Source organism: Suncus etruscus, chromosome 3 (genome assembly GCF_024139225.1).
Source record: "Suncus etruscus isolate mSunEtr1 chromosome 3, mSunEtr1.pri.cur, whole genome shotgun sequence".
NCBI lineage: Eukaryota > Metazoa > Chordata > Mammalia > Eulipotyphla > Soricidae > Suncus > Suncus etruscus.
In genome coordinates this window covers 61,954,881-61,970,350 of record NC_064850.1, presented here as the reverse complement: position 1 = coordinate 61,970,350, position 15,470 = coordinate 61,954,881, and positions in this window count along the sequence as shown.

Sequence of the window (15,470 nt, the reverse complement as noted above, 5' to 3'; positions counted from 1 at the left end):
ATACTTTGAGTACCATTTATCTAATTTATCTCAGATATTGAATATATGCTTTTCTTTGGTCTTAAGTCTTCTCATAGACATTGAATAATCTGAAGTCTGGAATCAACCCTGAAACATGGTGATTACTCGATTAGTCACTTTTATTTTGTTGAATGAGTGAGGATGAGCTGGCATGGAAAACTGGATAACAAGGCAACTAGATGGCAACACTTGCCAAGTTACAAATCTGAACCTAGGCAATGCCTAACTAATACTGAAAAGTCTAGAGCATTCCTTCTAAAAGATTCATGTTCTATTAAATGAATTATATAGAGACCAAGAAGGAAAGTTGAGGATGATGACATTTATAACTAAGAAGAACCACGAGACATTAACATCATTAAAATTTCTTATACTGAAAGGTCAAAAAATGCTTGAAAGTATGATGAATGAGTTTAAAAAGTGTTGACAACTTTCTTTCTTGGCAATTCACTTTTGTTTATTGCTTATTTTCTAGTTTTCTTAGTTTTTGGTCTACATCATTCCCTGTAAAACATCTTTATGACTATTACCATTTAAGCACACTCTGACTTAAATGTAAAATCTAATCAAAGAAAGGTCAAGTGGGGGACCTTCAAGACCCAAAATCCCTACAGGGTGTGCTAAGAGGAGCCAAATCACCATGCATATATACTGATCTTATAGTCTTTAGTTTTGTGCTTTGAGAACTCCTGTAAACATTAGAGTAAATAATAGAGTCCTTTTAGCCACAAACCAGTTCACTCTTTGTCCTCTTGTACTACAAAGAGAGCATAGCCATTCTCTGGGAATAAAATGCCTATTTATAAATAAGCTCTGACACAAAGTCTAAAGATCGTGATAGAAACTACTTCTGGACACATTCCCTAGTGCTGCGCTGTGGTTGGTTGACTCTCCTCTGCCTGCCATAACCAATGAGTAAACATGTTTCTAACTTTACCAACAAAAACGCAGGTACAGTGCCAGAGAGGTTGATTTTTGCCATCACAACCAAACTGTGAAAAAAAAAATCTTAATTTCTATTTCAAAGAAGAATTAAACAGGGATCAAAGAAATTAAGTAAATTCTAGGTAGCCATTTAAAGGAGAAATACAAGTATTTCTAATTATATAACCCTAGCTCTTTCCACTACATCCTATTTTGAATGTTTAGTTGTTGAAGAAAAAAAGTAGCTTTTATCTGTCAATAACCTTTTGTATTTTTAGAGCCTATAGAGAAAAGTAAGGGTGAAGGTGCTTGTATTGCATGCAGCTAACCCACTTTGACCCCCTATACTGCATATTGTCCCTGAGCACTACTAGGAATGACCTAGAGCAGAGATTCAAGGGTAATATCATACCCCTGAATGTGCTCCCCCCAAATAGAGAATATCGTTTAACCATTTGAGTTGACTATTTACTTTTCTGATTATCTCTGTTCTATAGTATGTTCTAGTCATAAATATTTTGCTTCAACTTTTCCATCAAATCTATTTATTAAATTTAGCACATTTTGAAAGTATCTACTGTCTAGCACAATCATTAAAGAAGATACGTAAATTATTTTAAAGGTGCGATAGATCTCCCAGGACATCCTCAAAGATTAAATGTTAGAAATGAAATACTGCATTTCAATTCCATAGACTTATTTGGAGAAGCAATGAAGACAACCATGGACCGTCCTGCAAAGTGCGATTGATGAGACTGTCATTTTAATAATAATAATAATAAAAGAGTTCCTAATGGACTTGGCTTCTGGAGTAGACAATGCTGATCTTTCAGGTGATAGCCTAAGCAATTCGTGACATTGGTGAATTTAAAGGATGTTTACCAGTGAGCTTCAGCACTGCAATTTTATCTATGCTTCAGAGAGGAGTAGAATCGTTATGGGAGTCTTTGGAAAACCACTTGATCTCACTTCTAAATAAAAAGATTCTTTAGAGGCATAGTGTTAAAAAATAATGTGATTAGTATTAAGAGGAGGTTGACTTGGGCACACGGACTGTTCTTTATAACCCTAGCTGCCAGCGTGGCACCTCAGACAGAAGTGGGTGAAAGAATCAAAGAAGAAATCAGGTCCGTTCCAGCCTCCTGTGTAGCACAGCACAAAGATGAATGCCTGTGGGCTCCACTTCCCTGTATTCAGAAATACCAACACAAAGCTCAGCCGTTTCTGGGCAGCAGGTGATCTGTAAATTCCCTCGTCTGTTTGGTTCTTCTCTAAAAGCGGCCTTATTGAGCTCTGTGATATTGCTGTTTCACAATTTCCTATACTGCTTCTTAGCCCTTCAAAGCCTAAGGAAATCAATAAAGTTTCTTGGGTTTGTTTATAGCAGTTTGGTCGTCAGTCACTTCAAAACCTCCTTCCCGGGCAGGCTCTAACGCTGAAAGAGGCTGGGCAGGTAGCAAAGCCTTGTTTTCTTCTGGGAGCTGCATTTTCCTTCCCTCTCTTCCCTGTGGTTGAGTACAGGATGAAGCAGCAATGTGATGCATCGAGGGGGATGTCGCGGACACTGGCTGCCAGTGATGTAGGCCAAGGCCCTAGCTGGGATGTAGATGGTTGAGAGAGAAGGCGTGGCCAGCATCTCAGCTACTGGCCCTGTTTGTCAGCAAGTCTTGGACTCTCTTTGGATTTGGGGCAACAAATTCAAATGACTGCCTTGTTAGCCTTTATTTTTTATTTGGGGCATGTTGTTGGTCAGGTTTCTCAACCAAAGAAATAATCACTTTTGACTGTCACTGAGTACTCTGCCAGCCTGTGGTTATCAGAAGTTTCTAAATAAAGCAACCACCAAAGCAAAGGGAAACTGCTCACAAAACTGACCCTTTTCTATAGGATTATGCCTGCAGTCAAAGCCCCACTTTCCACCTAATTTTTTAAAGGTACAATCTGATCCTCTGAAGAGTTCTTTCTTTGAAAATAAATAGATATTCAGTTTAACTCTGAGTCTTTTTTTCAAAAACTAATATATGGGGAAAAGGAAGGCTGCCCAGTAAAGTGATAGGAAAAGAGAGATGTTCCTCTTTGGCACTGACTAAATAAAGCTCTTGCTTTGATATATTCAGCATTGGCATATAAATGTACATTCATTCTTCCTTCTTTTAGTTCTTCACTGGAGAAGATTGGATTCAAAGCTCTTGGCATGATTTAGCAAAGCTTTTGGTGATTGGTTGGTATTATCTTTTCTAAAGTGAAAAAAAAAATAATTCTAGGATACACAGCTCCTTCTAGGATATTGTAATTACTCTTGCTTCAAGCCACAAAGTTTTTTTCTAAATGGGTACAAGCAATTTAAGATCAATCAAGAGAGTGAGATTGACCAAGATAAGACATATATGATTTCTATGTGAATCTTTTTAGAACTAGAAGAAATTACATTCACATCAATGCTTTAAATGGGACATGTCTGGCTTGTAGACATAAAAGGCTCATCAAATTCTGTGCTTTAGCCCTGCATATGACTGAATAGACATGTATTGTTTTTACTATCTGCCCATAGATTGTGTCTATATTGTATTGCCTATAAGTTATTTTATAAATAAATACAAATGATCCTTAGCAGCAAAAATATTTCTAAGTCCTCATTCTAGTTGCAAAAGAGAGCATATCAAAAGTAAAAATGAGCTAGCTGAAAGACAAAACAGTTCTTACTAAAAAGTATAATAGAGTACAAGTCAGAAATGTAGATAAGATATTTGTTGCAGATAAATAAGAGAAATTATATGAGGTAAACGACAGGCACAATAAAATTGTTTATACCAAATGTAAAATAGGAATATCAGAATTAGGAAATAAAGACCAGGAGTTCAAGTTAATCACAATCAGCAAATGAAAGTAATATACATTAATAATTCACCAAAAAAACCCCACATCCCTAAGGTATATTGTCATATTTCTTAATACCTTCTGCAGTGTGTACCATCTTTGCCTGCTTGGTGAAGATTGTAAAATATTCCAGTGTGGCTTGAAGGAGAACTCTGGAAAAGATGAAAGATGACAGAGTATAAATTAGTCTAATTGACAATGACTCACTGATTGGGAATTTAATAAGGAAAATATGGAAAGAAAGAGGGCATCTATTTCCTAAAATTTAAGCAATTTTTTGCAAGATACAATGAGTTCCTGTACTTTATCAACTTGTTCGCTTATGTAAAATATGACTTTGTCCTAATTCAGTGGGTTGAGAAAGATGATCCATCTATATAGCATTAGGCAGAGATAATAATCAGGCTACAGCTCCAAAGTCTAGTTCTATCACGTGCTGTGGAAAAGCTTTGACAAGGGTCAACTTCCTTGATTTTCTTCGCATTTCCTCAATTTTTTTTTTTTTGTATTCCCTCAGTTTTAAAAGGTATCAACATCTACCTCATGAAGTTAAGAGTCAAACCAGTCTGTCTAGGCTTATCAGGATGTCTTTAGTGTCTTCTCTATTTTATACCCTCATTATCTAGAATCAAGCACAGAACTTCATCTGCATAGTGTTTTTCAAAGAAAGAGTAAAGCCAAACTGCCCTTTCTTGCTTTTTCGCTTTTACCTTTTCACTTGCTTCTAGTACTAACAATAAAATTTGATATCTGTGATCTGATCAGGGCAGATGACCAAATGCCCAGTAAGGATGGGTCTATGTGTAACTTAACTGATATTAAGACATGTCTAAACACCACCAAATAATTATTTGTGCTGGAATCATAACGTCTCATCAGGAAAAAAAAAATCAATTCATCATTCAAAAGAATGAATCAGGGGATTCATTTATCAAGCTTGACAGCTCCCCCATTTTTGTAACTTGATTCTAATGCTGATCCCATTCCAAAAATGCAAGCCAAAGCACCATGGCGCCATAAATATTGACTATTAAATGTTCTACAATACAACTTTGCCTTTCACCAGAACTGATCAAAAAGGAAGAGATGATCGTTTTCTCCCTTCAATTCTCTCCCGTTGTGTTGTAGCTTAAAGCTCAAATCAGTCTCATTCATCCCTGTTCAATAGTATATATAATCCTAAACATAGTCTAGTAATATGGTGGAGTGATGATGAATAGACATAGCAGATTACATAGCAAAATACAGAACCTATGTACCCAAGAGATTCTAAAGGCAAAGGGATTCCAAAGGACAGAAGTCAACCCTGCAAAGTAGGCATCCAGGTGAAGAGCAAGTGGAACTCAATCTATGGTTAGAAGAAGCTCCCAGATTTTTTTATGAAGATTCATCAGACAAGTCCAAGAATCTTTTTTAATTGAACCAATGTTTCTTAAAGATATTTATTTTCTACTCCTTGAAACTTTGACTATATTATCAATGGAATGACATTTATGGTAAAAGAGACTTTTACCAAAAGATATTATGACTAAGATCAGGAACCATAAAAACAGTATATTTTCTTGTATTATTCAGGTTAGGATATTTTACTGACTTTCTCACAAGTAAAATAACACTGGCTACAGAAAGATGGAGCATTGGAAGGACTCAATCATTATTGCTGGTTTACTAGAGGGAACACAAATAAAGGAAAGCAAACCTTCACTACAGATAAAGAAGACAAATGAGATCCTTCCCTAGATCCTCCAAATGTAACACAATCCTTGAGTGTAGACAAGTGAAAATCACACAGACTTCATATATTTAACAATATTAACTAATTAATTTTCACTGTTTAAGGCACAAAGTTTGATGCAGAAACAATAAGAGAATGCATGTATTCCTAGAATTCCTGAAAAGTAGACCCAATTGTAGACCTTATGAGCCTTAGAGTACAGTATTCTCACAGCTTGAAACCAGCTGAAATCTATAGTATATATGAGAATGATTGAGATCATAGGGTTAAGGAATTCTTCTGTGTCATGCAAACAAATATTCTGTCAATTTTCCTTACTTACAAAATATGTGACTGTCAAAATATAAGGAATTTGCGAATCTTCAGATTTACAAAATAAGATGAAGCTAACTTTTTAGAAAGCTAGCCAGTTTTGAACTACTAACGAGAATGAGTGGGAAGACTACCCATAATTAAATCAACAATGTTCATGAAAACAAATTAACCATAGAATTAAATACAGAAAGCTGAACATTAAACTTGGTTTAGCAAAATGGTTATTCATTTATATACAGAGATATAATCATATAAATACTTACATTTACTAATTGATTTAGGTCATATATATCTTAAGAATTGAAGAATAAACTTTCATTTTTAATCTCAAAATTGCATCTAGTATGTATATTTAATAAAAATTCTAAAGTTAATGCTATTCCTGGGTAATGAAACATTTTCTTTTTTGGTTGTTTTCAGTCTCACAGGGAAAAAACTGCAAGTTACACATGATGACAAAACCGAACCAATTGACTAAGCTGGGAAGACAGAATAGGAATTTCTGATTATTTTAAATTTAATGTTTCAACAAAATTTAGCATTCTTTACCAGATCATATTGATATTCTTGTATAAATGCACTCTAATTTACATGAAAATCCATTATCAGCAGGTAGACGTAGAGAATGAACCTTCTGAATTTAGAAGGCACTTTTTCTTTTTAAGAACTATTTTATGTTGTTTGCTTGGCAACTCATACTGTGATGATTTTTATAGACATTATCTTCATAGAGGAGGCACAATGAGAGTGACCAACTTTGCACTAATTTATAAGAACTTTCTAGTTTCCAGGAGAATTTTTCAACCTCTATGACTTGCTAAAGGACCTATGTTTAGGACATATGGGTATTTTCTCAGAACTAATTTGTTATTGTTTTGTTTTTATTTTATTATTTTTAAAAATGTACTAAAACACCTTGATTTAGCAAGTTGTCCATAATACTGTTGTTTCAAAAATTCAGTGTTTCAATATTAATCCCATCACCAGAGTGACTTTCCTTCCACCAATGTCTCCAGCTTCCCACACACCCACCCCTGGCTCCCTTAGCAGGTACACATTTTCTTCATATTGTTGGTTATAGCATAAAGGTAAAGGCAAATGGAATTATCAAAACTTAGGTCAATAAAGATTAATTTATGATAATTGTTCTGTCTCACAATGGATAAAACATTGTGGCATCACTGAAATCATTGTCTAAAATTTACTAGGTCAGTTGGTGCTAGTTGATAGTAATCATTAACATTGCAATAGTAATATGCCATTAAAATCTTATGTTGTTTATAGTCAATCCAATGACACTATACTTCAACGGTGGAGAAACCCTGTATCTCCTAGGCCAAGGAAATTCCCTCTCTAATGCCCCCAGTATTTACTATGCCTATGCAGGAAAAAAAAGGCACAAAATAATCTTTTTTATCTATTTATCTATTTTTATTTTTTGACTTCTTTCTTTTGGTGTAGATATTGAAGTCGATGCCTCCAATCATATTTTATGTTATTTTATCTTTCTCTTTTTGCGCTCTGGCATGGTTTTATTTCAGGACCGAGACTATTATGTGGTGCTTGCCTTTCGTGCTGTAGTGCTCACTGGATATTTTATTTGTTATTTCTTTTTGTATTGTTGTGGTATTTCAATTCCTTTTTTTCCTGTCCTTTCTCAAACTGAGGTTGAGAGCCTCTAGAAGGAGTACACACATTTTCGGCTTATTTGATTTTTACCCCACTTTATTGCTTTTCTTTTCTTCAAACAAAACCACATAACTTGAACTATTTAGTTTCGCCTCTCAAACAGACGGGGAGACAAGGAGGGTACCAGGGCCAAACAGACATATGATCACTAGTAGTAAGCTAGACACAGAGGGGACCACTACTCTAGGAGCCCGGGGGGGTGGGGGGGTGGGGTGATGGCGGGGGATATGGGATGCAAGATGAAAATGGGGTAGAGGGAGGACAAGTTTGGTGATGGGAATTCCCCTGATTCAATGTTAATATGTTAATAAAATAAAATAAAATACTACTGTGAAAGATATGTAAGCCAATATGGTCAAAATAAAAATTATATATAATAAAAAAATTTATGTTGTTTTATCTTTATAGTCAGCATTAAAACAAAAATTAAATATAGTAGCAATTTCTAGAAAAACTGTACTATTCTATTGGACTCACTCCCAGATCATTTTATAAATCCCATTTTAATTAAGCCAAAGAACAGCTGTGCATAATGATTAAAATGACAACTATTTCAATAGAAATATAAATTCTAGAAATTAAATATTATATGTAACAATTCTTTTTTTTGGGGGGGCACAGCCATGGATGCTCAGGGGTTACTCCTGGTTATGCACTCAGAAATTGCTCCTGGCTTGGGGGGACCATATGGGACGCCGGGATATCGAACTGTCCCATACCGCGGTCTGTCCAAGGCTAATGCTTGCAAGGCAGACGCCTTACCTGTAGCGCCACAGCTCTGGTCCCTATATGTAACAATCCTAACAATTAAATATTAAACCAATGGTTAAGATTAAAAATATCACTAGTGGCTGAGAGATAGCACAGTGGTAGGGTGCTTGCCTTGTGTGTGGCTGGCCCAGGGCGGACCTTGGTTCCACTCTGGTGTCCCATGTGGTGCCCCGAGCCAGGAGCGATTTCTGAGCACATAGCCAGGAGTAACCCCTGAGCATCATTAGGTGTGGCCCAAGAACAAGCAAAACAAAAAGGATTACCAAATTGCAGGGGCAGAGTCTTCAAAAGATGACAAAATTTACCTCTTGACAAGAAAAAAGTAGATGACAAAATTATATAAGGTGCTTGATAGTTGATATAACATAAATGTTCAACATAGATAAAATTTAGTTTTTAATTCCATTAGCTCACTTGAAGAATTCTTCATGCTCACAAAATGAAAAAGCCAAGGACAAAACAGATTCCTAAAGAAACTGCTGAGTCATTTCTATAACAAGTAAATTTGGGGTTTGTTTATAACACATAAAGATTTTAAACTAGTGCTTCACATTTTTAAAATAATATTATTGATATGCTTTAGATTTTTAAAAGTGAGATATCTTGAAAGTAGAGAGCACCCTCACATAAAATTTGTGCAGGTTTAAATCTCTAAATACACAAACCACAGTCACTAACACATTTTATTTATTTATTTATTTATGTATTTATTTATTTATTTATTTGCAGTTAAAACTGTATTAGCCTAAGAAATACTAAGGAGGAAACAAAATCTTATATGGGGAAACAATCTATTGGAAATCAAAGATTAAGAGGGAAAAGCTATGGCAAGTTATCTAGATGTGCTAGATGGTTTGCAATAAGATTGACATCTAGGTTTGCAATGATTTCTTGAGTCTTACAGCAGTTAGGAAAAATAGATTTTATTTGAAATTTTACTGAAAGAAATGAATATTCTAGCTGATGGCTGTAATAACCATAGATAGACAATTATTTTTATTTTTTTGTTTTGGTTTTAGTTATTGGACCACACCCAGTTATGCACATCTGGTTCTGCACTCAGGGCTTGCTCCTGGTGGTGCTCAGGGAATCACAGTCCCTGATATCAAACCAGAGTTGTCTGCATTTAGGGCAAGTGCCATAATCCTTGTACTATCACTCTAGCATCAAAGATATAAGTATGGAAAGAAATTATCCTTCACTCCTACACTGTTACTAAAAAAACAGCTTCTATAATTATGTACATCAAATTTAAATTTATTTACATAGCTACCATTAGGAGTGTAAACTTCAATTTTAGGGCATCTAAATACTACTAATCCCACTTCTAAAGAATGCACTTTCAGCAATTTTCATTTTAAAATTACCAGGTGACATCTTCGGTTCACCTTTGAGCATAATTACTTCAACTACAAACACACACACACACACACACACACACACACACACACACCACTATGTTCTTTTTTTTTTTTAGCTTAGGAGAATGAAATTTAATTTTCAGATATTTGGCACTGGGAATAAATACCAAGACAAGTTGGTAATCGAAATTAAATTGTTCTCTGCTTCTCCAAACACTAGGCACAAGAATCCTTTGTTCTGATTGGTTGGTTATTCCTGGAGAGAAGTGAAAGAGCAGAGAGGGAAAATATTGTGGCCAGATGCACCTGAGCTGACTGCTGGATCAATGGTCAGTAGCAGCAGGGCTCTATTTAATGAAGCCTAGACCAGGGCTGTGGCCTCGCTGACAGCAGTGGGTAGCACTGGTACCAATGCAGAGGCAGCAGAATCTATTGGAAGACAAAATAATTGCCTCATTTTGCAGTACAAAGCTACAAATCTGATTTTTTTTTTTTTTTGTACATAAGAGCCAGCTTTAAGTCCTTGACTGGAAGAGAGCGTCACACAGAACACAGAGCGAGACGTGTCAGAAAGAGATAGTGCGATGCAGCTGTTTCCACTAACGCCCAGAGCTCCAGCAGCCCAAAGCTGCGAGGCTTTATAGTCGAGGAGGAACTCGTGGCTCTGTATACAGACACCTACTCCAAAGCTAGCTCTCTCAGTTACAGAATGAAAATAGTTGTTTTCATTTGTGCTGTTCCATGATAAAGTGTTTTGACAAATCAAAAGAAGCAGGGGAAAAACCCACTGATTTGATTCACACCTAATTTATCTCATTATGGCCTCATTATTATGGGGGGAGCCTCCACAGGTAACTGGCTGCTTTTGGAGAGTTGAAAGGCAAAGGAAAACTACAGAACTCAAAATAGCCATGGCATGTTTAAATTTTGTCGAATTTTCTTGAACTGCCTTTATTCTGGCAAGTTAGTATCATGAGACAGGTTTGTTTTTTTAAAGAAAATGTTTTAAGATTAAAAATGAGGTCCATGTTCTCAGAAATATTAATATTATTTCAGCTTCAAATGAAGGATCTTGACTAGTTTCTATAGCATTAAGGCATTTCTATCTGTATACTTGGTAAAGAATGTACCAAGCGTGTGTTTAACCATTAGAACAAAAACCAGCCCTACACTATACATCTATCTATCTATCTATCTATCTATCTATCTATCTATCTATCTATCTATCTATCTACCTACCTATCACCTATCTATCTATCTATCTATCTATCTATCTATCTATCTATCTATCTATCTATCTATCATCTATCAATCATCTATCTATATGTATGTACTATACATATATACTATATATACTACACTACACTATACATTTAGATCACTAAAGAGAGAATACCTGCTTGAAAGCACCCCTCATGTAATAATCAGGGCAGCAGACATTTTTTTTCACAATTTTAGTAGATAGGAAAAACCCATTCAATTACCTGTCACTACACATGGTCCCCCATACATATCCAGGTTTCACTTATGAGCACAGAATCAGAAACAGTCTCTGTGCACTTCTGGGTAAGTCAAAGCCCTCTCCCAAATGGGCATTTAATTAGACAATCAATCAACTGTAAGTCATAACTCTAAAGCATAAGCTCCACTTGGGGGACTATAGGGGATGTTGGAAATCGAACCTGGGTTTGTCAGGGGTTGGCCATCTGCAAGGCAAACGCCCTACCACTGTGCATCTCTCTGGTACCTTAGTCTTTTCTTCTATTTAACTACAAAGTGAAGACAGTGATATAGGAATTTTTTGGTGGCGTGCCCTTAAGAAACCCTTTTTCAATTAGTTTCATGGCTCAAAAAAAGACAGCTCCCTTATACAAAGTTGCTTGGTGTCTGCCATGTTGGGCACTACCCAGGCCACTGAGTAATAATTTAAAGAGAAGTAATAAGTAAAAAATGTGAAATTTATTGGCAAAATTCTCTTGAGAAACTACATCATTTGTAAGCTATCTAGTCACTACATATTATTATTTACATATGTAAAAAGATAAACTTCACAATTAGGCTAATGCATGATCAAAATTTGCAGTAATAGTAATGAACAAATTATTATTCTTGACTTATATGTTTCACATCACTTTGAAAGCATCCGAGTCAAAATACTTCTCAAACAAAAGGACTGAAATAACTGGTTTAATAAAATTGAGTAACTTGTTTGCAAACTATTTTATAAAATAACTGGTTTGTTGAAAAAAACCAAAACATCAAGGTTGCAAAATACAAATAATAGATTGGAGAATTGTCTAGATGACTATTGAGACTTGAGAGCTAAATGCAAGACAGGATTCTTGATAAGATTCCAGAAAAAAAGTAATTAATGGGTGGCAGCACCTGGCTTGCTTTCCAGGGGTCACACAAGCTGTATTTGGAGACCATGTGGAACCAGGGATTGAATCCAAAACCCCTATATATAAAGAGTGTGCTCCAGTTCATTGATCTATCTCTTTGGCTCCTAAAAATAACATTTGCTTTAAAGATCATGAGAAAACACATAATTGTTATTTGTAGGTTAGATAAATAGTACTTAATCATGATATTTTTCTGATAATTATGTTTGAGCTATGGTATATAGAGAAGGATTTTTATCTTTCAGGAAAGAAACACCCAACTAATGAATAAAAGGCATAATGTTTGCCACTTTAAATTAATTTTGATAAAAATATTTCATTAGAATAATAAATAAATGTGGCTAGGTATTAACATCCGAAAAATCTAGGCAAAGAATTCATGAGTCCTTTTTTTAAGTCTTGCAGGTTTTTTTTCTGTGTTATTTTCCAAATAAAAATTAATGGAAGTTTATGTCCAAATGAAAATAAAATGTTTCAAGGAAGAAAAAATATTCATGTCTGTACTGAATAAAAGATAAAAGGAAGAACTTAACTAATGGACTTGCTTTGATTTCCTCCTAAGTTAAAGCAATGCCAAAGGTTTAATCTATGTCCTTCCTTTACTCCATGTTAATATGAACATATACAAATTCACACACATATTATGTTTTTTGAAACAGAATCCCATATTAGAGAGGCAGTAGGGGGGGTTAAAGAATCACTGTTAGCTGATGACATGAAAATATGCTTCCAAATACTAACAGCATCACTAAAAAACTCAGAAAAAAACTTTTTAAAATAAATTTATTATTTAAAGAAAATGTATCACATAGTTGACATAACTGATCATAATAAATTTGTTTCAGATGACAGAAAGTGAAGTTATTAAAAATAGTAAGAAAATAGAAAATCTCAAAAAAAAAAAGAATTGGAAAAAGAAGAGGAAAGTTTATTGGCAGTTATATTCGTGAAAATTATTTTATCACCAATAAAGTCATTAATACAATAGCAGAAGGTTTAGTACACTCTTTTTTTTTTAAGATAGGAGGTACACTAAAAAAGAAAATATGTGTGTGTGGCAGTTGCTGTTGTTTGCATGGCAAAATATGGAAGACATTGGAAGGAAAAAATCTTTGGCCTAAAAACAGGGAGACCTTACTCTTGAAGTATTTTGGCATAAGACAAAATCCAGGCTCCAGGCATACTGGGTTGTCCAACCCCTAAGTCCTTCTCTGTGGTCACAATAACAGTTCTTCATCATCACAATTGTTACTGTCAGGTTTCTGTAGTTATAGATCCTGGTTTCTGTACATGTACTATGTAGAAGTCTAGGTGGTGTGTAGCATCTTCTGGTTTCATCTCATCATTAACTAGCCTTGTAGAGAATCCTGTTCTATAAGCAGACTATTGCTATTCCTAGGTTGTCAGGGTGTCATAAGAACTGTCTTTGGAGTCAGTCAGTGCCATGGCAGTAGTGGGGACTTCCTTGGTGGTGGTGTAGAAAACCATATTTGTTTCCATAGATGGTATCCATACTTCAGGGTGAATGGTCAATGTCTGATCAATTTAAGTCTAAGCCAAGTCACTGGCCAAGTGTTCAGGATTTAAGGTCCCAATGCAGTATAAAATGTTGGGTTCCTATCTCTGTTAGTAAGAACTTGTTTGCATATGTAAACGTTTCCCATTTTAATGTGCCTATGCAAAAAGGAATAAAGCCACAAAGTATTACTGGTTTATGTGGGGACAAGGTATCAAGATCAACAATCCCCATAAACTTTTTCTTACATGACCTCTAAACAAAGACTTTTCGACTAGAATTCCATATTAAACAGATCCTGAGGATGGGGGAAATTGTCGCTATAGAAGATATTTGATAATGGTTGTGCCTATTAAAGGAATGCATCTAAAGAGATATTCAAAGGAAATTTATATGTCCTCTTTAAGTCTTTTGAAATAGGCAGGAAAAGGGGTAAGATCTGGAGTGCAGCTTCAACCTGAGATTTGGTTTTGTGGAGTCTAGGGAAGATGGCTTCCCAGCAGTCGCATATCAGGAAGTATCTTCAGTGGAAGACTTAGCCACCGAATTGGGTACCAGCAAAAGTCCACTGTGAAAGGGGGTGAAGGAGAGGGGGCCGCCAAGAGCAAATCAATAGCAGCTGAGTGTCAATTTCTTCTCATGCTGAGAATCTTCACTTTGGGAGTTGGTTGGGTGGGGAGAAAGTTCTGCTTCATGAGGAGTTAAGGACTGAGGGTAAAAAAAAAAGTTAAATGTAGAGAAATCACATCGAGGGCTAGAAAAGGTTTGTAAGGTGGAAAGCAAAGAGGGGAAGAAGAGTTATCTAGGATAATGGGGAGAACACTATACAACATAGACATTATATCTATTACAGGCGGACATTAGACTGACATTGGTATGGTGAACACATACACTCATGCCCACATATCGGCAGCCACAGAGGATTGATCCATGGATTACATTTGAAAAAATTAATCCAGGTGATATGGCACAGAACACTTAACTGAAATGAAAAGAAAAATAAAAGAGGAAAAAAAGAAAAAAAGGAAAGCTGGCAAGTCTGATGTAAAGGTTTTCCTTCCTTTTTTTTTTTTTTTTTTTTTGGTTAGGCCAAGAAACAATAACTTTTAGAGCAAAGTAATAGGCTACAAGATCAATAGACAAAAATCTGGGGTGGAAATAATATAGGAGTTAAGCTGATAGTCTCACATGTGACCAGCCCAGTTCAATCCCTGCCACAGTCTATGCTTCCCTAAGCATCAAGTGTGATCTCAAGAGTAGCTCCTGAGCATCACCAGGGCTCCCAAAAACCCAAAATAAAATAAAATAATCCAAAGGACAACATAGACTTTGAAATCATATTTAAAGGCAAAAAAAATCATTGACTTTGAAGGTAACATAATTTAGTCAATCAATGCCTGGTTTAAAGGCACCCAGGCTTCCTCTTCATTTTCCAGTATATATTGTTGCAATAAATATCTTCGTACAAAGATAACTTTAAAAACTTCTTTTGTTTCTGCAGAATAGATCCACAAATTTTGATTACTGTTAGATAAATATCTTTAAAAAACAGTGCCAGATAGGTTTTTTGCTTTGCTTTTGTGCCCTTAACTCCACTCCTGACAATTCTTAGGGACTACTTCTAAATCTTTTATTCCTACATCTAGAAGACCATACAAGCCAGGATCGAGGAGCCTTCTTCCAATCAATTTTCTAAATATGGACATTTCAAGCATTATTCATAGGCTGTACAATACAGGAAGCACACATGTATCAGCCCAGCTACAGGCAGCACATATGTATCCAAGAAACACCCATGTCTGCCCTGCTGTGAGCCAGCACCAGATCACAATATCTTCCCTAGGCCTTTCGTAGCCTGT